The sequence below is a fragment of the Coregonus clupeaformis genome, unplaced genomic scaffold, assembly GCF_020615455.1.
Source record: "Coregonus clupeaformis isolate EN_2021a unplaced genomic scaffold, ASM2061545v1 scaf0297, whole genome shotgun sequence".
NCBI classification, from domain to species: domain Eukaryota; kingdom Metazoa; phylum Chordata; class Actinopteri; order Salmoniformes; family Salmonidae; genus Coregonus; species Coregonus clupeaformis.
Window position 1 is genome coordinate 341,161 of NW_025533752.1, and position 23,819 is coordinate 364,979.

A 23,819-nucleotide genomic window follows, 5' to 3' on the forward strand; every position below is an offset into this window, starting at 1 on the left:
GTGTCCCCATGAGTGACAGAACACTGAGCCAATCACGGCGCAGCGCTCCGTATTTTCTTCTGGCTTGTCCCACCACCACAGAAAGCACTGAGCTAGGCTGAAACACCTGCATTTTGGAGCTGCCTTACTCAAGAAAACAAAAAAGAGACCATGTTTGTATGCTGCTTTATTAACTCAATGATATATATATATATTTTTTACATTGTTAGCAAACTGATATGTGACACGTATTAATGCCACAATAACATGCAAAACAGGAAAGGCCACCTGCCCTGAATGACGGGTCACCACTGGCTGAGGTATAGACCTTGATCTGCTTTACACAAAAAATTACTGTTATACATTATAACCTAGCCTACTTTAAATAATAAAAAATATCTTAATTGTTGCAAAAAACCTTTCTGTATAGATCACTGATCCCCCCCAGATCAATCAAGCCCGTTTTAGCCCTTCTGTCTACATTCTCAGATACGTTTAGAAAAGAACAGATTTAAAGATAATAATTGGCTGACTTTTAATGAATACAAATAAGTGTGAGACATGGCCTTGTGTTGCTGCACTGTCTATAACTACCTTAACAAACAGTGACTTATTATTATTATTGACAGTTAACATGGAGAAGAGATGTCACAACCAGATGTTCATCTGATTGCATTAAATAGCCTGACTGTTTCAATATGTCTGTTAGTAAATGTTTTGTAAGAGATAATTAATAAATGATAACAATTCACATTCAAGAATTACTGTGTTAACTACAACCAACATGTTGGATCTCTGTTTAGGGGTCAGTGGTCTAAAATGAGTCTCTCTGGGGAGAGAGAGGAGGGGGCCCTGCCTCTAAAATGAGTCTCTCTGGGGAACATGACACCAAAGCTAAGAGGTGAGATGACAATTTTGTTTAAGAATTATTAAGAGTTTATTTCCTAAATGCTATTTCCACAATAATCAGAAATGGTTGCTTATGGGTACCTTCAATATTACTGTTCTCAGATGTTTAATTAATAGATTTTAGATGTAGATAATTATTATTATTTTTATTGCAAAACGCTATATATCCATTGTTTAGCTGAAATTGAATGTTCGTATCCTGTATATTTGACTGTATTATCTGGTTGTCTCACCTAGCTATCTTAAGATGAATGCACTTACTGTAAATCGCTCTGGGTAAGAGCATCTGCTGAACAGGTGGGGCTCTGCCCTGAATGACAGGTCACCACTGCTCCAAAGCAACTACATGTTGCACAGGAACCACTGACTCGCTGCATGTTTCTATTATCAAGACACCTGCTGGTACCTCTTAACTGGTTAGTACAGCTCATGAGGTGTCCTAAATATCTGCCAACTAGGTGGGACACTTATGAATAAAGAGGCTTCATGCATAGCTTTAATTTATACCCATAAGAGTAGGACTAAAATGGCTTTATTCTCAGCACTTATACGACACCTTTTCTACTCTGAGACGCTTTTTGGATATGGGCCCAGATCTCAAAACATTGTTTTAAAAAACGAATCATTTTGTTTTACATAATAAAAAATGAATATTACTAATGTAAGCCACTGTAAAGACTGGGTTTAGTTTATTGTGTTGCTCTGCTCATGTCCGCGTTCTGGAACTGTACAGAACTGTCCGCGTCCACGTACGGTTTGGCACCAAGCATATTGTCCAGTTACGCGCAGAGTGGGCTGAGGTGATGTTGGGAAATAACGACGGAGTTTGTTACAGTGTTGAGACACCGAAGTTTATTGTTCAATTTGCTTTTTTGCTTAATGGTCAGTGACAGTATGAGTGTAGCCAGATCCTTTTCACTCGCTAGTCTTGTTTAATTGTGTGGTTCAACGGGTTCGTCATCATCCTCGAGGGACAGACGAACGACCTGCTAGCTATCCAAGCTAGTCGGTACAGCTAGCTAAGCTAGCTACTCTTTACCAGCAGCATCCTAGTTATCCTAGCTACCACTACATCATCACCGGCTGCCTGCATTTCTTGTGGACCGATGGAGCTCCCTGGTTGTTTCTTCCCCTGTTAAATACCGTGTAGGGCTTCTCCCTCTCTCGTTGACGGATGCTGGCTACCTACCATCCCTCTGTCCGGTTCTCCTCTCTTCACTAGATGGACGGTAACTTTAGTGTTCAATCCCTCTGTGTCCAAGGACTGAACTTTTGAATATTATTTTCGGAGCGCCTCAGGTGACATTTTTTACAACCTTTATTTCTGATAAAATTAGTTCATTGCATCCGCCATGGAGCCCAGTTTCATAATATTACCTTCTGTCCCTGGTTATGATGTAATTGCGAAAAAACAGGCCTTATTTTAGGGTATTTTTCACCCTACCAGCTCCTATTAGTTCTATTGAGCTCCGTGGCACCGACTCGCCTTCAGAACATTCTATTCCCAGCCCATTGTTCTGCATCACAATGCCAGCTTCACTATTGTTATCAATGAGACCTGCCTGCGTTTACCCTGTAGGTTTACCTCAGGTAACTTATTATTAACAAGGTTACGGCTACTTGGTGAGCATTAACCCTGTAGGTTTACCTCAGGTAACTTATTATTAACAAGGTTACGGCTACTTGGTGAGCGTTAACCCTGTAGGTTTACCTCAGGTAACTTATTATTAACAAGGTTACGGCTACTTGGTGAGCGTTAACCCTGTAGGTTTACCTCTGGTAACTTATTATTAACAAGGTTACGGCTACTTGGTGAGCGTTAATCCTGTAGGTTTACCTCAGGTAACTTATTATTAACAAGGTTACAGCTACTTGGTGAGCGTTAACCCTGTAGGTTTACCTCAGGTAATATATTATTAACAAGGTTACGCCTACTTATGGCTCACACTTCACCTTGTGGTAACCCATAGCGCTAGTGATGGCTGGCGAAAAGCCATGAAATGTTAAACAGTTTCTGGTCATGGTTAACCATGTTTTCAGAAAAAGGTGTACAACCTAAACAAAACGCATGTACCTGTCCTCTTTTTCAAGAGGTGGCCGATTTAAACAGCCGGTATACATTTTTAAATTAAGAAATAACACATTTTCTTTGATTTATTGTTTCTAAATGGCCTCTGGGTAATTTGATATGCATCGAAATCTTTATTAGTAGGCATCAAATTTGAGCGAATGCTGCACAGGTTCACAGAGTTGCAAACCAAATGGATATAATGGGGTGATTGTTGTCTAATCGGGTGGTCTAGCTAATAGATTTGTAGATCGGATGCAGTTGCTTCCTCAGATTATGAGCCTAGCAAGTGTCATGAATGAGTGATGTAGTAACCACAGATGGCCACAAGGAGGCGCAAGAGAGCCATAAACCAATACTGTTTTTTGCCATAAAAACCCTAAACCTAACAATCAATCAAATGTATTTATAAAGCCCTTTTTACACCAGCAGATGTCACAAAGTGCTATACAGAAACTCTTACCCTACGTATTACCTATTTCAGCCTTAAGGGTAGGGTAGCCTATTTTATTATTTTAGTAATAATATTATTATGTTAGTAAATACAATTATAGTATTAAATAGCATTTTGATTATTTTGTTAATCAAAACCTGTTTACGCATTTTGCTTTTTTTGTTGTTATTAGTTATTTTATTATATTTATTATTGCAAAGCAGAACGCTTGATAAACAAGACACATACATTTTATTTTTCAAATGTGGTTTGAACTGGGTGACCTAGTCACCTCTATGTGAATGTCCAGAAAATGGCGTGGGACAGGTGGGGCAGGTTTGAGACTGATCTAAGGAATTATCAAGAAAAATACACTTTATTCTCACCTGCCTCACCAATGTCTGTACTTGAATTAATCACTTTTAATTGCTAAATATTTCCAATAGATGGCAGCATAAGACCACAAAGCATCAGTTATAGGCTACAAGCAGCAATATGATTAACATAAAATAGCATGCAACCAAAATATATATGTCCCATGATTTTCTAAAATGGTCACTCATTACTTTAGCTAGCTATATATCTCGTATTAGGCCTGTGATGCTTTTGGAAGAGCAATTAAATAGTGACTATAGCAGGTGTTGAACCCCGGGTAAATAATCACTAGTCAGATGCTTTAACCTCAACCCTAGTATTCATGTATTATAAAAAATGATCTTAATATCTGATATTGGGAGTAAATAACCTCGGAATAGATAAGACAAGAGTGCATCTTCCAGCCCGCCAATAAATTACATCATGCAAATGTACCTCAACATTCCCCTCGCTTGCGCTAGAAGGCAGAGTACTCGCTGCCGCTGACGGCACAAGCTTTTTATCGGGGCTGAGTTGGCTACTTGTTCGAGAAGGCAGAGTGCTCGCTGCTAGTTGATGAATCTGACAATGAATGTACTAGGAAAATACATTTTTCTCGACCAGAGGTGACTCAATTAATGTTAATTGATTGGGTCTAATGGTCGTCTTGTGCTGAACTGCACATGTGCAGGCCGTCAAATCAAAGGCACTCCTTCAATATAAAGTAGTTTTTGACTAACATGAAAATGTGTCAGTTTGTTAAACTACTTAAGACAGAACATTTTCTAAATGAACAACTAAGGAAGTCATTTTTATCTCTCATTGACATCTCAAACCCCAAACCCTGGTCTGGTCTGCTTCATATGCATTCCCAGAATACATTTTCTACATCAGCAGTAGAATAGAATAGAATAGAATAGAAGCTAATTTACGAACATTTTTGAAAATGGATATATAGCGTTTTAGAATGAAACTCTTGTTATGTTTCCCCATCTGAGCTCAGAGTAGATGAGAGATGTTATGTTTGTCTCTGTTGTGTTGAAGCCCAATCAAGCAGGAGAGACCAGCCTCCCCTGTACCCAGCTGTGTGTCCATGAAGAGTGACTGGTCTATGGCTCATCCTATAGTGTTTAGAGAGGGAGACTTTTCTAGTGAACAAAGGTAAGAAGAACTCATGGGTCATGGTCAGTGAGTTAAACAACACTGTCTCTAGTCATTTCTCCTCTCCCATTTTCCCATTTATTTTTGTTGTTTTCATAATCCATAGGCTAATCCTTTTTTCCATTTTCATAGTCCTAAAACAATATTAAACTAACACAACATTCCCTCCCTGTGTGTGTGTGTGTGTGTGTGTGTGTGTGTGTGTGTGTGTGTGTGTGTGTGTGTGTGTGTGTGTGTGAGTGTGTGTGCACTTCCTGGATGAGGAGATGTAATCTCATCTATTATCTATCCTGATTGCCTAGTCACTTTTACCCCTACCTACATGTACATATTACCTCAACTACCTGGTACCCCTGCACATTGACTCAGTACTGGTACTCCTTGTATATAGTCTAGTTATTACCTCAACTACCTGGTACCCCTGCACATTGACTCAGTACTGGTACTCCTTGTATATAGTCTAGTTACTACCTCAACTACCTGGTACTCCTGGACATTGACTCAGTACTAGTACTCCTTGTATATAGTCTAGTTATTACCTCAACTACCTGGTACCCCTGCACATTGACTCGGTACTCCTTATAGCCTCATTATTATTATTTTATTATGTTACTATTTCCTTTTTTAATTTAGCTAATTTTTGTTACTTTTTAACTAAATTGTTGGGAAAGGGCTCGTAAGTAAGCATTTCACGGTAAAGTGTACCACTGTTGTATTCGGCGCATGTGACATACAATTTCATTTCATTTAATTCGAAGTTCATGCGTAAAAACATGTCATCAGGTCGAGCAGTCGTCTCACGCCAAACGGTCGTCTCACGCCGAACTGCGCATGTGCAGGCCGTCAAATCAAAGGCACTCCTTCCATATAAAGTTGTTTTTGACTAACATGAAAACGTGTCAGTTTGTCACTTTCACGAGGTTGAAGTAATAATGTGTTCAACTACTAAAGACAGAACATTTATAAAATGAACAAATCAATCAATCCAAATTAGATTTGTCACATGCTCCTAATACAACAGGTGTAGACCTTACTGTGAAATGCTTACTTACGAGCCCTTAACCAACAATGCTGAGTAAAACATTTCGTTCTTCAAGATGTTCAAATGTTCATAGATGACCAGCAGGGTCAAATAATAATCACTGGTTATAGAGGGTGCAACACGTCAGCACCTCAGGAGTAAATGTCAGTTGGCTGTTCATAGCCAAGCATTCAGAGGTCGAGACAGCAGGTGTTGTAGAGAGAGAGAAGGAGAGGGAGAGAGAGGGAGAGAGAGAGAGAGAGAGAGAGAGAGAGAGAGAGAGAGAGAGAGAGAGAGAGAGAGAGAGAGAGATAGGGTCGAAATAGCAGGTTCGGGACAAGGTCGCACGTCCGGTGAACAGGTCAGAGTTCCATATCCGCAGGCAGACCAGTAGAAACTGGATCAGCAGCACGACAAGGTATCACGTCCGGTGGAGCATGTATCGACACTGATAGGATCGAAAGAAAGGGAGCACTGCTCTCGGATCAGTTTTCTCCATTCAAATCGTTCCTTATAATTATAATTATTTCACAATACTGACCACGGATCAGCTTCTAGAAAGATATTACTACCTACGGCTGCAAATATTGAGGTAGTTTATTCTAATGCTTACACAATAAAAATGCACTAAATAACAGATTCGGCACATCATTGGGCACATGTTAGGCTACACATCATGAAATATATTGAGACAAATTACAGACAGTAGTCTACAAGTAGCAACATATAACTAAATATATTGAACATTGAATATATTTCAATATGATTGAAATAGGCCTATAGCCTACTGTTTATATTGTAATGCAGTTATCTCGGTTTTCATTTGAAGCAAATTGTTATACGTCCCTTGTTTGAATCAATTGCAAAGACATTGGCAACTATTTATTTGTATTCAACTTTGTTCTGAATTTATCTGCGGTCACAGAGAGACGGACAAACCATGTGATTCTATGTTTAGGGGAGAATGCTAACAATGCTCCTACGAAGGTTCTAATGATGAACTTGGTCTTAAGATGCTTTTGGGAAACCGGACCCTGAATGAAAAACATCTGCTAAATGTTAAATGACTAAATGACTAAAAAATAAAACGTAAATGTTTTACATACAGATCTCATATTACTGTATTTATTATTATTTTTTAAATACATTTAAATATTGTTGTCACAAGTGTATCATTTCTACAGTTCTTAATTACTTAGTACTACTTATTTCTCTGAGAGTGAGGCAGATATATAGCATTTTGCAAAAAAAAACATTTGTCTCTCTAAAATTAAGCCATTAATTGATCGATTTTAAACAAACACATGTCTGATATTGAACAACCCCCTGCCATGATTAGCTAGTGAGAAAACACAACCATTTATTTGATCATTTCTTTAAACAATAGAAGCTAATTCACGAACATTTCTGAAAATGGATATATAGCGTTTTGGAATGAAACTCTTGTTATGTTTCCAAATCTGATGTTTTTCTCTGTTGTGTTGAAGCCCAATCAAGCAGGAGAGACCAGCCTCCCCTGTACCCAGCTGTGTGTCCATGAAGAGTGACTGGTCTATGGCTCATCCTATAGTGTTTAGAGATGGAGCCTTTTCTAGTGAACAAAGGTAAGAAGAACTCATGGGTCATGGTCAGTGAGTTAAACACTGTCTATAGTCATTTCTCCTCTCCCATTTTACCATTTATTTTTTTTGTTTTCATAATCCATAGGCTAAGCCTTTTTTCCATTTTCATAGTCCTGAAACAATATTAAACAAACACAACATTCCCTGTGTGTGTGTGTGTGTGTGTGTGTGTGTGTGTGTGTGTGTGTGTGTGTGTGTGTGTGCGTGTGTGTGTGTGTGTGTGTGTGTGTGTGCACTCACTGGATGAGGAGATGTAATCTGATGTTTTGTCCACAGAAACCAACAGGAGAGATCAGAGTCAGAGATTCTCAGTGGTCAATCTTCCCAGAGTCATCAAACAGACCTGGCCTCCATATTCAGTGTATGTGGTCCTGTTATGTACATTTGTTTTTGTTTACCTCAAGTAAAGTTGATCTGTCAATCATTCATTCATGTGTTAATGAGAAAGAATTTAGTCTCTTGCTTAACTTATTTACTTGATTTATTTCAGTTGCTTGAAGAGAATATTATGACATTTGTGAAGAACGAGCTGAAGAGGTTCAAGAGGATTCTTAGTCCAGAACTCCCAGAAGGCTTTGAGAGTCAGAAGCAGGATAAGGAAGTGGTGGATGCTGAAGATGAGAAGCAGGAGAGCAGTGCCAGAGAGGGGGCTCTGAAGATCACACTGCACGTCCTGAGGAAAATGAACCAGAAGGAGCTTGCTGACACACTGGAGAAAAGTAAGCTGTCTGCCTCATGTTGAATGCTGTTTTATAACAAACATTTAAAAGCTGTAGCTAAAGTACAGCTAAAGTCAAATCAAATGTTATTTGTCACATACACGTGTTTAGCAGATGTTATAGCGGGTGTAGCGAAATGCTTGTGCTTCTAGCTCCGACAGTGCAGTAATATCTAACAAGTAATATCTAACAATTTCACAACATATACCCAATACACACAAAACTAGTAAGGAATGGGATTTAAGAATATATACATATATGGACAAGCAATGACAGAGCGGCATGGACTAAGATACAGTAGTATATTACAGAATAGAATGCAGTATATACATATGAGATGAGTAGTGCAAGATATGTAAACATTATCTCCCGAGTGGCTCAGTGGTGTAAGGCATCACAGTGCTAGCTGTGTCACTAGAGATCCTGGTTCGAATCCAGGCTCTGTCGTAGCTGACCGCGACCGGGAGACCCATGGGGCGGCGCACAATTGGTCCAGGGTAGGGGTGGGAATGGCCGGCAGGGATGTAGCTCAGTTGGAAGAGCATAGCGTTTGCAACGCCAGGGTTGTGGGTTCGATTCCCACAGGGGGCCAGTATGGAAACAAAATAATGAAAAATAATAATAACTGTAAGTTGCTCTGGATAAGCGTCTGCTAAATGATGTAAATGTTATTAAAGTGACTAGTGTTCCTTTTCTTAAAGTGGCCAGTGATTTCAATAGGCAGCAGCAGCCTCTAATGTGCTAGTGATGGCTATTTAACAGTCTGATGGCCTTGAGATAGAAGCTGTTTTTCATTCTCTCAGTCCCAGCTTTGATGCACCTGTACTGACCTCGCTATTGGATGATAGCGGGGTGAACAGGCAGTGGCTCGGGTGGTTAATGTCCTTGATGACACAGTCTTACAATATCCAGTTTCTGTCGTAGCCGGCCGCGACTGGGAGACCCATGGGGCGGCGCACAATTGGCCCAGCGTCGTCCAGGGTAGGGGAGGGAATGGCCGGCAGGGATATAGTTCAGTTGGTAGAGCATGTCGTTTGCAGCGCCAGGGTTGTGGGTTTGTTCCTCAAGGGGGGCAAGTATGAAAAATATATTTGTATGCACTCACTAACTGTATGTCACTCTGGATAAGAGCGTCTGCTAAATGACTGAAATGTAAATGAAATTTAATTATCTTTTTGGCCTTCCTGTGACATCGAGTGCTGTAGGTATCCTGGAGGGCAGGCAGTGTGCCCCCGGTAATGCGTTGGGCAGACCGCACCACCCTCTGGAGAGCCCTGCGGTTGCGTGCGGTGCAGTTGCCGTACCAGGCGGTGATACAGCCCAACAGGATGCTCTCAATTGTGCATCTGTAAAAGTTTGTGAGTGTTTTAGGTGCCAAGCCAAATTTCTTCAGCCTCCTGAGGTTGAAGAGGCTCTGTTGTGCCTTCTTCACCACACTGTCTGCGTGGGTGGACCATTTAAGTTTGTCAGTGATGTGTACACCGAGGAACTTGAAGCTTTCCACCTTCTCCACTGCGGTCCCGTCGATGTGGATAGGGGGGTGCACCCTCTGCTGTTTCCTGAAGTCCACGATCATCTCCTTTCTTTTGTTGATGTTGAGTGAGAGGTTATTTTCCTGGCACCACACTCCCAGAGCCCTCACCTCCTCCCTGTAGGCGGTCTCATCATTGTTGGGAATCAGGCCTACTACTGTTGTGTCATCTGCAAACTTGATGATTGAGTTGGAGGCGTGCTTGGCCATGCGGTCATGGGTGAACAGGGAGTACAGGAGGGGGCTGAGCACGCACCCTTGTGGGGCCCCTGTGTTGAGGATCAGTGAAGTGAAGATGTTGTTTCCTACCTTCACCACCTGGGGGCGGCCCGTCAGGAAGTCCAGTAGCTGTGTAACTCAGTGATATTGTAGCAGCCTTAACACAACACCTAGTGATCTCGTCAAGTAGCAACGGAATGTGTTGTGGTGATTAATTTAGACAGAGAGAAGAGGAGAGACAGAGAGAGAGAGAGAGAGAGAGAGAGAGAGAGAGAGAGAGAGAGAGAGAGAGAGAGAGAGAACATTAAAGATACCATCAGTGATACATAATAATAATAATAACAATAATAATAATAATAATAATAATAATAATAATAATATTAATATAATCAGTCACACCAGTCTGTAATGCATTATGAAAACAAGTACACATTTATACAGACAGTTAAGAGAATACATTATTACAATTTAAACTTTATAACACAGTCTTACAATACTGTAGGCATTAAAACAGATGTAATATTAATATCCTCTGTGTTATTTCTAGATTCAGATGAGCTTGCTGTGATTTGCCAACGTGAACTCAAATCTAATCTAAAGAAGAAGTTTCAATGTGTATTTGAGGGGATCGCTAAACAAGGAAACCCAACACTTCTCAATAAGATCTACACAGAGCTCTACATCACAGAGGGTGGAACAGGAGAGGTCAATAATGAACATGAGCTGAGACAGATTGAGACAACAACCAGGAAACAAGCAAGACCAGAGACTGCAATCAAATGTAACGACATCTTCAAACCCTTAACTGGACAAGACAAACTTATCAGAACTGTGCTGACAAAGGGAGTCGCTGGCATTGGAAAAACAGTCTCTGTGCAGAAGTTCATTCTGGACTGGGCTGAAGGAAAAGCAAATCAGGATGTCCAATTTGTATTTTCATTCCCTTTCCGGGAGCTGAATTTGATGAAAGGGGAAAAACACACTTTGATTAAACTTCTCAATCACTTCTCAATGGAAACCAAAGAATCAAGAATCTCCAACTACGACAAGTACAAAGTTCTGTTCATCTTTGATGGTCTGGATGAGTGCCGACTGCCTCTAGACTTCCAGAAGAACAAGATTTGTTGTGACGTCACAGAGTCAACCTCAGTGGATGTTCTGCTGACAAATCTCATCAAGGGAAATCTGCTTCCCTCTGCTCTCCTCTGGGTAACTACCCGTCCTGCAGCAGCCAATAAGATCCCTTCAGTGTGTGTTGACCAGGTGACAGAGGTACGAGGGTTCAATGACCCACAGAAGGAGGAGTACTTCAGGAAGAGATTCAGTGATGAGGACCTGGCCAGCAGAATCATCTCACACATAAAGACATCAAGGAGCCTCCACATCATGTGCCACATTCCAGTCTTCTGTTGGATTTCTGCAACAGTCCTTGAACACATGTTGAATACAGACCAGAGAGAAGAGATGCCCAAGACTCTGACTGAGATGTACACACACCTTGTGGAGTTTCATACCAAACAGAAGAATGAAAAGTATCTTGGGAAAGAAGAGACAGGTCCACACTGGAATAAAGACAGCATTCTGTCACTGGGGAAACTGGCTTTTCAACAGCTTGTTGACGGCAATCTGATTTTCTATGAAAAAGACCTGAAAAAGGCTGGCATTGATGTCAATGATGCCTCAGTGTACTCAGGATTGTGCACACAGCTCTTTAAAGAGGAATGTGGGCTGTACCAGGACAAGGTGTACTGCTTCGTGCATCTGAGCATTCAGGAGTTTCTGGCTGCTGTATATGTGTTCCTCTCATTCATCAACAACAATGAGAATCTAATGGCAAAACCTCAATCAACCAGGAACATTTTTGCGCTGTTCAGAGACAAGCCTGAAGTTAATTTCTACAAGAGTGCTGTGGATAAAGCCTTACAAAGTGAGACAGGAAACCTGGACCTGTTCCTCCGCTTCCTTCTGGGCCTCTCACTGGAGTCCAATCAGAAGCACTTACAAGGTCTACTGACAAAGACAAGAAGCAGCTCACAGAGCCATGAAGAAACAGTCAAGTACATCAAGGAGAAGATCAGGGAGAATCCCTCTCCAGAGAGGTGCATCAATCTGTTCCACTGTCTGAATGAACTGAATGACCATTCTCTAGTGGAGGAGATCCAAAGCTACCTGAGATCAGGAAGTCTCTCAGATGCCAAACTGTCACCTGCACAGTGGTCAGCTCTGGTCTTTGTGTTGCTGACTTCAGAAAAGGAGCTGGATGTGTTTGACCTGAAGAAATACTCCAGATCAGAGGAAGGTCTTCTGAGGCTGCTGCCAGTGGTCAAAGCCTCCAGAGCTGCTCTGTGAGTAAATAAAAGTATATTTAAGTACTAATCATCAGTTTAGAGAAAAATATATATTATAGTATGTATATAATACTATATTGAAAAACATATTGAATCACTGCATTGATGTTCACATTAGTATAACAATATGACCATACAATTCTAGGAGACGGAAGATGAATCTATATGTTGTTTAAGAGAATAAACCAAATGCATTTGCCATTGTCCTTTTACACTACTGGTGTTAAATTAACAGTGTGTTTGTGAAATAATGATGATCTCTCTGTCAGGCTGTCAGGCTGTGGAGTCACAGAGGAAGGCTGTGCTTCTCTGGTCTCAGCTCTGAAGTCAAACCCCTCACACCTGAGAGAGCTGGATCTGAGTAACAATGACCTGAAGGATTCAGGAGTGAAGCTGCTCTCTGCTGGACTGGGGAAACTCCACTGTAAACTGGAGACTCTGAGGTCAGTATTCCTGTAGTTGGTCAACAAGTGATAACTGTTCACCAGATCCACATGTGTTTACCAGGCACACATAGTCCACACCATATGTGTTTGGACAGTGAAGCTTACAGTTTTACATTTGGTGCTATGCTCCAGCATTTTGGATTTGAGATAGAATGTTTCATATTAGGCGACAGTACAGAATGTCACCTTTTATTTGAGGATATTCATACATATCTGTGTCACTGTTTAGAAATGAAAGCACTTTATGTGTCTAGTTCTCCCATTTGAAAAAGTCGTAATAATTTGGACATATTCACTTATATTGTATTAAAGTAGTCATAAGTTTAGTATTTGGTCCCATATTCCTTACCTGCAGTGATTACATCAAGCTTGTGATTCTACAAACTTGTTGAATACATTTGCAGTTTGTCTTGGTTGTGTTTTGGATTATGTTTTTCCTAATAGAAACTGAATGGTGAATAATGTCCTGTCATTTTGGAGTCACTTCACTTGTATTGTCAGTAAGAATAGAAGATGTTTCTGAACACTTCTACATTCATGTGGATGCTACCATGATTATGAATAATCATGAATGAATCGTGAATGATGATGAATGAGAAAGTTACAGAGGAACAAGGATCATACCCCCTCTGTTATTGGTAATGGTGAGAGGTTAGCATGTTTTGTTGTAGCCTCTGTAACTTTCTCATTCATTATTATTCATTATTCATTCCTGATTTTTCTTAATCATGGCATCATTAGGATTAATTTAGTAGTGTTTAGAAACATGTTATCTACTCACTTAGACAGAAAATTACTCCAGTCATCATCCACCATTCAGTTACTATCGGGCAAAACATAACCCAAAACACAACCAAAACAAACTGCAAATGCAACCAACGAGTTTGGGACCAAATATTCAACTTTTGACTACTTTAATACACTATAAGTGAATTGGTCAGAATACTTATGACTTATTAAAATAGGGGGACTAGATACATAAAGTGCTTTCATTTCTAAATGGTGAAACAGATATGTATTAAAATACCCTCAAATAAAAGGTGACATTATATACTGTCACCTCATATGAAACATTTGATCTCAAATCCAAAATGTTGGAGTATAGAGCCACATTTAAAATGTTAGCTTCACTGTCAAACTAGATATGGTGTGGACTGTATACTCAATACAATCTAAATCTGATACCTCACTGTCTGTCTTTTGACTGATACTGCTTTTTAAACTGCTCTGGTCAGTCTACTCAAATATTTATACTATACATTTTTCTCTCTACACACAATATTATGATTTTTTCTAATAATTATATATATATATGTCAGGTTTCAGGACACTGGTATAAATGAAAATGTTGAAAAAATATACTGCCACTATTTTCACCACCAAAGAATAGCAGTGTTGTTTTAATATGAATTGCCTCTTTGCAGGATGTCAGGCTGTCTAGTCACAGAGGAAGGCTGTGCTTCTCTGGTCTCAGCTCTGAAGTCAAACCCCTCACACCTGAGAGAGCTGGATCTGAGTAACAATGACCTGAAGGATTCAGGAGTGAAGCTGCTCTCTGCTGGACTGGGGAATCCCCACTGTAAACTGGAGACTCTGAGGTCAGTATTCCTGTAGTTGGTCAACAAGTGATAACTGTTCACCAGATCCACATGTGTTTACCAGGCACACATAGTCCACACCATATGTGTTTGGACAGTGAAGCTTACAGTTTTTAATTTGGCGCTATACTCCAGCATTTTGGATTTGAGATAGAATGTTTCATATTAGGCAACAGTACAGAATGTCACCTTTTATTTGAGGTTAATGGTGAGAGGTTAGCATGTTTTGTTGTAGCCTCTGTAACTTTCTCATTCATTATTATTCATGATTCATTCATGATTTTTCTTAATCATGGCATCATCAGGATTAATTTAGTAGTGTTTAGAAACATGTTATCTACTCACTTAGACAGAAAATTACTCCAGTCATCATCCACCATTCAGTTACTATTGGACAAAACATAACCCAAAACAAACTGCAAATGCAACCAATTGTCACGATCGTCGTATGAAGGAGTGGACCAAAGCGCAGCGTTAGTTGCGAACATACTTGCTTCATTTAATTAAAGCATACACACGAAATAACAAAACAATAAACGACTCGTAAAGTCCTCAGTGACAATGACCGAACACGGAACAAAAACCCACCAACCCAAAGTGAAACACAGACAGTTAAATATGGCTCCCAATCAGAGACAACCAGCAAACAGCTGACACTCGTTGCCTCTGATTGGGAGTCACTCAGACCAACCTAGAAATAAACACAACCAACTCGAAACATAGAAATAAACACATAGAATGAACACACCCTGGCTCAACATAATGAGTCCCAGAGCCAGGGTGTGACAAACAGTTATCACTTGTTGACCAGCACACAGCTGACACTCGTTGCCTCTGATTGGGAGTCACTCAGTCAAACATAGAAAATGACGAACTAGAACACCCAACATAGAAACAGAACACATAGAATGAACACACCCTGGCTCAACATAATGAGTCCCTGAGCCAGGGTGTGACAGTACCCCCCCCTAAAGGCGCGGACTGCGACCGCGCCTCAACTATACAAAACAGGGGAGGGCTGGGCGGGCATACCTCCTCGGCGGCGGTTCTGGCTCCGGCCTTGACCACCACCCTCCAATACACCCCCCATAGTGCCCCTGGTCCAGTCTGTCGACTCGCACCCTGGCTTGGTGCGTGGAGGAGGAACGGGCCTTACCAGGCTGACTTCTCGCACCCCTGGCTTAGTGCGAGTGGCAGGAACAGGCCGGACCGGGCTGGCGACGCGCACCGTAGACTTGGTGCGTGTGGCAGGAACAGGCCGGGTCGGGCTGGCGACGCGCACCGTAGACTTGGTAAGGGTGGCAGGAACAGGCCGGACCGGGCTGGCGACGCGCACCGTAGGTTTAGTGCGTGGAGCAGGGACAGGCCGGGCTGGGCTGTCGACGCACACAGTAGGCTTGGTGCGTGGAGCAGGGACAGGCCGGACCGGGCTGGCGACGCACAGCGTAGGCTTGGTGCGTGGAGCAGGGACAGGCCGGGCTGGGCTGTCGACGCACACCGTAGGCTTGGTGCGTGGAGCAGGGACAGGCCGGACAGGGCTGGCGACGCACACCGTAGGCTTGGTGCGTGGAGCAGGGACAGGCCGAACCGGGCTGTGGAGACGGATAGGAGGCCTGGAGTGAATAGCGGCCACCACCCGTCCTGGCTGAATGCCTACCCTCACACACTCTGTGTGAGGCATCCGCACAGAACGTACAGGGCGGTGTACCCCTGGCCTGGTGGCCTTCTGGATCCGCCCCCTTTTCTCCTCCGTCAGCCCCGTCGTCCATGCCGTATGCCCCCCTAAAAAATTTTCTGGGGTTGCCTCACTACCGTCCGACGACGACCCTGATCACGCCGTAGCTCCTCTCTACGGCGCGCCTCCACCGTCTCACTCCATGGCCAGCGATCCATCCCGGCCAGGATTTCCTCCCAGGTCCAGGACCCCTGCCCGTCCAAGATCTGCTCCCACGTCCAGGCTGCCTGCTCCTGGACACGCTGCTTGGTCTTGATATGGTGGGTTTTTCTGTCACGATCGTCGTATGAAGGAGTGGACCAAAGCGCAGCGTTAGTTGCGAACATACTTGCTTTATTTAATTAAAGCATACACACGAAATAACAAAACAATAAACGACTCGTGAAGTCCTCAGTGACAATGACCGAACACGGAACAAAAACCCACCAACCCAAAGTGAAACACAGACAGTTAAATATGGCTCCCAATCAGAGACAACCAGCAAACAGCTGACACTCGTTGCCTCTGATTGGGAGTCACTCAGGCCAACATAGAAAATGACGAACTAGAACACCCAACATAGAAACAGAACACATAGAATGAACACACCCTGGCTCAACATAATGAGTCCCTGAGCCAGGGTGTGACACCAATGAGTTTACAACCAAATACTCTACTTTTGAATACTTTAGTACACTATAAGTGAAATGGTCAGAATACTTATGACTTCTTCAAATGGGGGACTAGATACATAAAGTGCTTTCATTTCTAAACGGTGAAACAGATATGTATTAAAATACCCTCAAATAAAAGGTGACATTATATACTGTCACCTCATATGAAACATTTGATCTGAAATCCAAAATGCTGGAGTACAGAGCTACATTTAAAATGTTAGCTTCACTGTCAAAATAGATATGGTGTGGACTGTATACTCAATACAATCTAAATCTGATACCTCATTGTCTGTCTTTTGACTGATACTGCTTTTTAAACTGCTCTGGTCAGTCTACTCAAATATTCGTACTATACATTTTTCTATCTACAAGCAATACTTTGATAATTTGTCATTTCTAATAATGATACATTCATTTATGAAAGATATGACAGGTTTCAGGACACTGATGTATCTTAATATGTAGAAAAAATATACTGCCACTATTTTCACCACCAAAGAATAGCAGTGTGGTTTTAATATGATTTGACTCTTTGCAGGCTGTCAGGCTGTCTAGTCACAGAGGAAGGCTGTGCTTCTCTGGTCTCAGCTCTGAAGTCAAACCCCTCACACCTGAGAGAGCTGGACCTGAGCTACAATCACCCAGGAGACTCAGGAGTCAGACTGCTCTCTGCTGGACTGGAGGATCCACACTGCAGACTGGAGAAACTCAAGTATGTAGAGGGTTTATGTCAATGTTCATATCAGACATGTTGGAGTTATCAGGCTAGTTAAGACAAACATTCTGACCACCACTTGGACTAAGTTATATAAAGACTGTGTGTGTGTGTGTGTGTGTGTGTGTGTGTGGGTGTGTGTGTGTGTGTGTGTGTGTGTGTGTGTGGGTCCAGTGTGTGTGTGTCAAGTGACCACCACTTGGACTAAGTTATATGTTGACTGTGGACAGTCTGGGCACACACACACACACACAAACACACACACTGGGCACACAAACTGGGCACACACACACCCACAAACACACACTGGGCACACACACACACACACACACACACACACACACACACACACACACACACACACTGGACACACACACACACACACACACTGGACACACAACCACACACTGGACACACACACACACACTGGACACACACACACACACTGGACACACACACACACACACACACAGACACACACACACTGGACACACACACACACACTGGACACAAACAAACACTGGACACACACCCACACACTGGACACACACACACACACTGGACACACACACACACACTGGACACACACATACACACTGGACACACACACACACACAAACTCGTACACTGGACACACACACACACTGGACACAAACACACACAAACACACACACTGGACACACACACACTGGACACACACAAACTAAACACACACACACACTGGACAAACAAACACACACACACTGGACACACACACACACACTGGACACACATAAGCTGGACAAACAAACACACTGGACACATACACACACACACAAACTGGACACACACACACACACAAACTGGACACACACACACACACACACACTGGACACACACACACACACACACACACTGGACACACATACACACTGGACACACACACAAACACGTACACTGGACACACACACACACAAACTGGACACATACACACACACTGGGCACACACACACACACACACTGGACACACACACACACACTGGACACACACACACACACTGGACACACACACACACACTGGACACACACACACACACACTCACACACTAGACACACACAAACACTGGACACACACACACACACTGGGCACACACACACATACATACACACACACACACACACACTGGACACACACACACACTGGACACACACACACACACTGGACACACACATACACACTGGACACACACACACACACAAACTCGTACACTGGACACACACACACACTGGACACAAACACACACAAACACACGCACTGGACACAAACACACTGGACACACACAAACTAAACACACACACACACTGGACACACACACACACAGACACTGGACACACACACACACACTGGACACACACACACTGGACACACATACACACTGGACACACACACACACACAAACTCGTACACTGGACACACACACACACTGGACACAAACACACACAAACACACGCACTGGACACAAACACACTGGACACACACAAACTAAACACACACACACACTGGACACACACACACATACACACTGGACACATACACACACACACAAACACGTACACTGGACACACACACAAACTAAACACACACACACACTGGACACATACACACACAGACACTGGAAACACACACACAAACTGGACACACACACACGCTGGACACAAACACACACAAACACACACACTGGACACACACACACACACACACACACACACACACACACACACACTGGACCCAGACACAGACACAGATACACACACACACACACACACACACACACTGGACACACACACACACACACTGAACACACATACACACTGGACACACATACACACACTGGACACACACACATTGGACAAACATACACACTGGACACACACACAAACACGTACACTGGACACACACACACACACTGGACACAAACACACACACTGGACACAAACACACACAAACACACACACTGGACACACACACACACACACACACACACACACACACACACACACACTGGACACACACACACACACACTGGATACACACACACACACACACACACACACACACACTGGACACACAGACACACACTGGACAGACACACAGACACTGGACACACACACACACAAACACGTACACTGGACACACACTCACACTGGACACAAACACACACAAACACACGCACTGGACACACACACACTAGACACACACACACACTGGACACACACACACACTGGACACACACACACACACACACACACACACTGCAGACACACACACACTGGACACACACACTCAAACACACATACAATGGACACACAAAGTTATATGCTAACAGTGTGTGTGTGTGTGTGTGTGTGAGTGTGTGTGTGTGTGAGTTCAGGTGTATCCCTCAATGACTGTCTGTTCTTCTGCTTACCGCTACAGTGTGGAACATGGTGGAGAGAACACAATGAAACCTGGACTTAGAAAATGTGAGTGTTGACTGCTGTGAAGAATATGACTAAGAATAAGTCTTAATTCAAGTGAAGTCAACGTCAAAGACCACCATCATTACTTACTTGGTCATATTAAATATCAGCTGTAGTTCTACAGAAGCACAAATCAGGGACACCAAAGTTTACTAAGAGTTGCTTTGTGTGTGTATTCAGTGTGTGTGTGTGTGTGTGTGTGTGTGTGTGTGTGTGTGTGTTCAGGATGTGTGTGTCTGTTCAGGATATGTGTGTGTTCAGGATGTGTGTGTGTGTGTGTGTGTTCCTGTTACGTTAGAAATGTGTGTTTGTGTTCAGGATGTTTGTGTGTGTGTTCAGGATGTGTTTGTGTGTGTTCAGGGTGTGTATGTGTGTAATTAATGGGAATAAGTGTGTTTTATATTACCATACAGTATAACATATGATCATTCAACATGTCTCAAGTTACCTTAACTTCTCCTTTTGATACCTAGAAACATCTACATTAAATGAATTAGTGAAAAGTGAGTTAACATTCTAATGTGAATGATGATGATTTCTAATATTGTGTCTGGTTTCATCCATCAGATGTCTGTGATCTCACACTGGACCTAAACACAGTAAACAGATTCCTCTCTGTCTGAGGGAGAACAGAAAGGTGACATGTAGGAGAGAGAAGCAGCCGTATCCTGATCACCCAGAGAGATTTGAGGACTATAGATAGGTGCTGTGTAGAGAGGGTTTGACTGGGCGCTGTTACTGGGAGGTAGAGTGGAGTGGGAGAGGGGCTGGTATAGGAGTGGCATATAAAGGAATCAGCAGGAGAGGAGGAGGTAGTGACTATAGGTGGTGACAATGAGATTGGATCCAATGACAAGTCCTGGAGTCTGATCTGCTCTGGCAACAGTTACTCTGCCTGGCACAATGATAAGTCCACTACCATAGACGTCCCCTCCTCCAGCTCCCACAGAGTAGGAGTGTATCTGGACTGGCCAGCCGGCACTCTGTCCTTCTACAGAGTCTCCTCTGACACACTGACCCACCTGAACACATTCCACTCCACATTCACTGAGCCCCTCTATCCAGGGTTTAGGGTTTATAATGTTGACTCCTCAGTGTCCCTGTAAATAATAACCATGGTAACACTGGACACACACACACACACACACTGGACACACACACACACTGGATACACACACACACACACACACTGGACACACACACCCTGGATACACACACCGAACACACACACACACTGGACACACACACACACTGGACACACACACACACACTGGACACACACACACACACTGGACACACACACGCACACTGGATACACACACTGAACACACACACACTGGACACACACACACACACACACTGGACACACACACTGGATACACACACTGAACATACACACACTGGAAACACACACACAAACACTGGACACACACACGCACACTGGATACACACACTGAACACACACACACACACTGGACACGCACACACACTGGACACACATCAACACACATACACTGGATACACACACACACACACTGGACACACACACGCACACTGGATACACACACTGAACACACACACACACACTGGACACGCACACACACTGGACACACACACACTGGATACACACACACACACACACACACTGGACACACACACACTGGATACACACACACACACACACTGGACACACACACGCACACTGGATACACACACTGAACACACACACACACACTGGACACGCACACACACTGGACACACACACACTGGATACACACACACACACACACACACACTGGACACACACACTGGATACACACACACACACACACACACTGGACACACATACACTGGATACACACACACACACACACACACTGGACACACACACACTGGATACACACACACACACACACACACACTGGATACACACACACTGGACACGCTGGACACACACACTGAACACACACACACTGGACACACACACACCCAATGGACACACACACACTGGATACACACACACACACACATACACACACACACACACACACTGGACACACACACCCAATGGACACACACACACACACAGGACACACACACACACATACACACACACTGGACACACACACACACAAAGGACACACACACTGGACACACACACACACTGGCACACACACACACACACACACACACACACACACACACACTGGGACACACACACACACACCTGGACACACACACACACAGGACACACACACACACAAAGGACACACACACTGGACAAACACACACTGGACACACACACAGGACACACACACATACAAAGGACACACACACTGGACAAACACACACTGGACACACACACACACTGGACACACACACACAGGACACACACACACACAAAGGACACACACACTGGACACACACACACACACTGGACACACACACACTGGACACACACTGGACACAAACACACACACACTGGACACACACACAGGACACACACACATACAAAGGACACACACACTGGACACACACACACACACACACACACTGGACACACACACACACACACACACACTGGAAACACACACAAAGGACACACACACACACAAAGGACACACACACTGGACACACACACACAGGACACACACACATACAAAGGACACACACACTGGACACACACACACACACATACACACACACAGGACACACACACACTGGACACACACACACACAAAGGACACACACTGGACACACACACACAGGACACACACACATACAAAGGACACACACACTGGAACACACACACACACACACACACACACACTGGACACACACACACACACAGGACACACACACATACTGGACACACACATAACACACACACAGGACACACACACACACAAAGGACACACACACTGGACACACACACACACACTGGACACACACACACTGGACACAAACACACACAAACTGAACACACACACACAGGACACACACACACACAAAGGTCACACACACTGGACACACACACACTGGACACACACAAACACACACACACTAGACACAAACACACACACACACACACACACACTGGACACGCATCCACACACACACACTGGACACACACAAACATACACACACTGGATTCCACACACACACACACACACACACACACACACACACACACACACACTGGACACACACATACACACACATTGGACACACACACTGAACACACACACACTGGACACACACACACTGAACACACACACTGAAAACACACACACACACACACTTAAAACACACACACTGAACACACAATCACACACACACACTGGACACACACTGAACACACACACACTGAACACACACACTTGACACACACACACTGAACACACAAACTGGGCACACACACACTGTACACACACACACACACACATGACACACACACACACTGGACACGCACACTGCACACACACACACTGGACACACACACACACTGGACACACACACACAGGACACACACACACACAAACACAAACACACTGGACACACACACACACACTGGACTCACACACACTGGACACACACTGGACACAAACACACACACACTGGACACACACACAGGACACACACACATACAAAGGACACACACACTGGACACACACACACACACACACACACTGGACACACACACACACACACACACTGGAAACACACACAAAGGACACACACACACACAAAGGACACACACACTGGACACACACACACTGGACACACACTGGACACAAACACACACA

General features: G+C 43.4%; 1 pseudogene; it reads left to right on the forward strand.

Annotated features, from left to right (window-relative positions):
• Nucleotides 1–8,046: 8,046 nt before the first annotated feature.
• On the forward strand, nucleotides 8,047–21,077 carry LOC121555515 (annotated as a pseudogene).
• The last annotated feature ends 2,742 nt before the right edge of the window (nucleotides 21,078–23,819 follow it).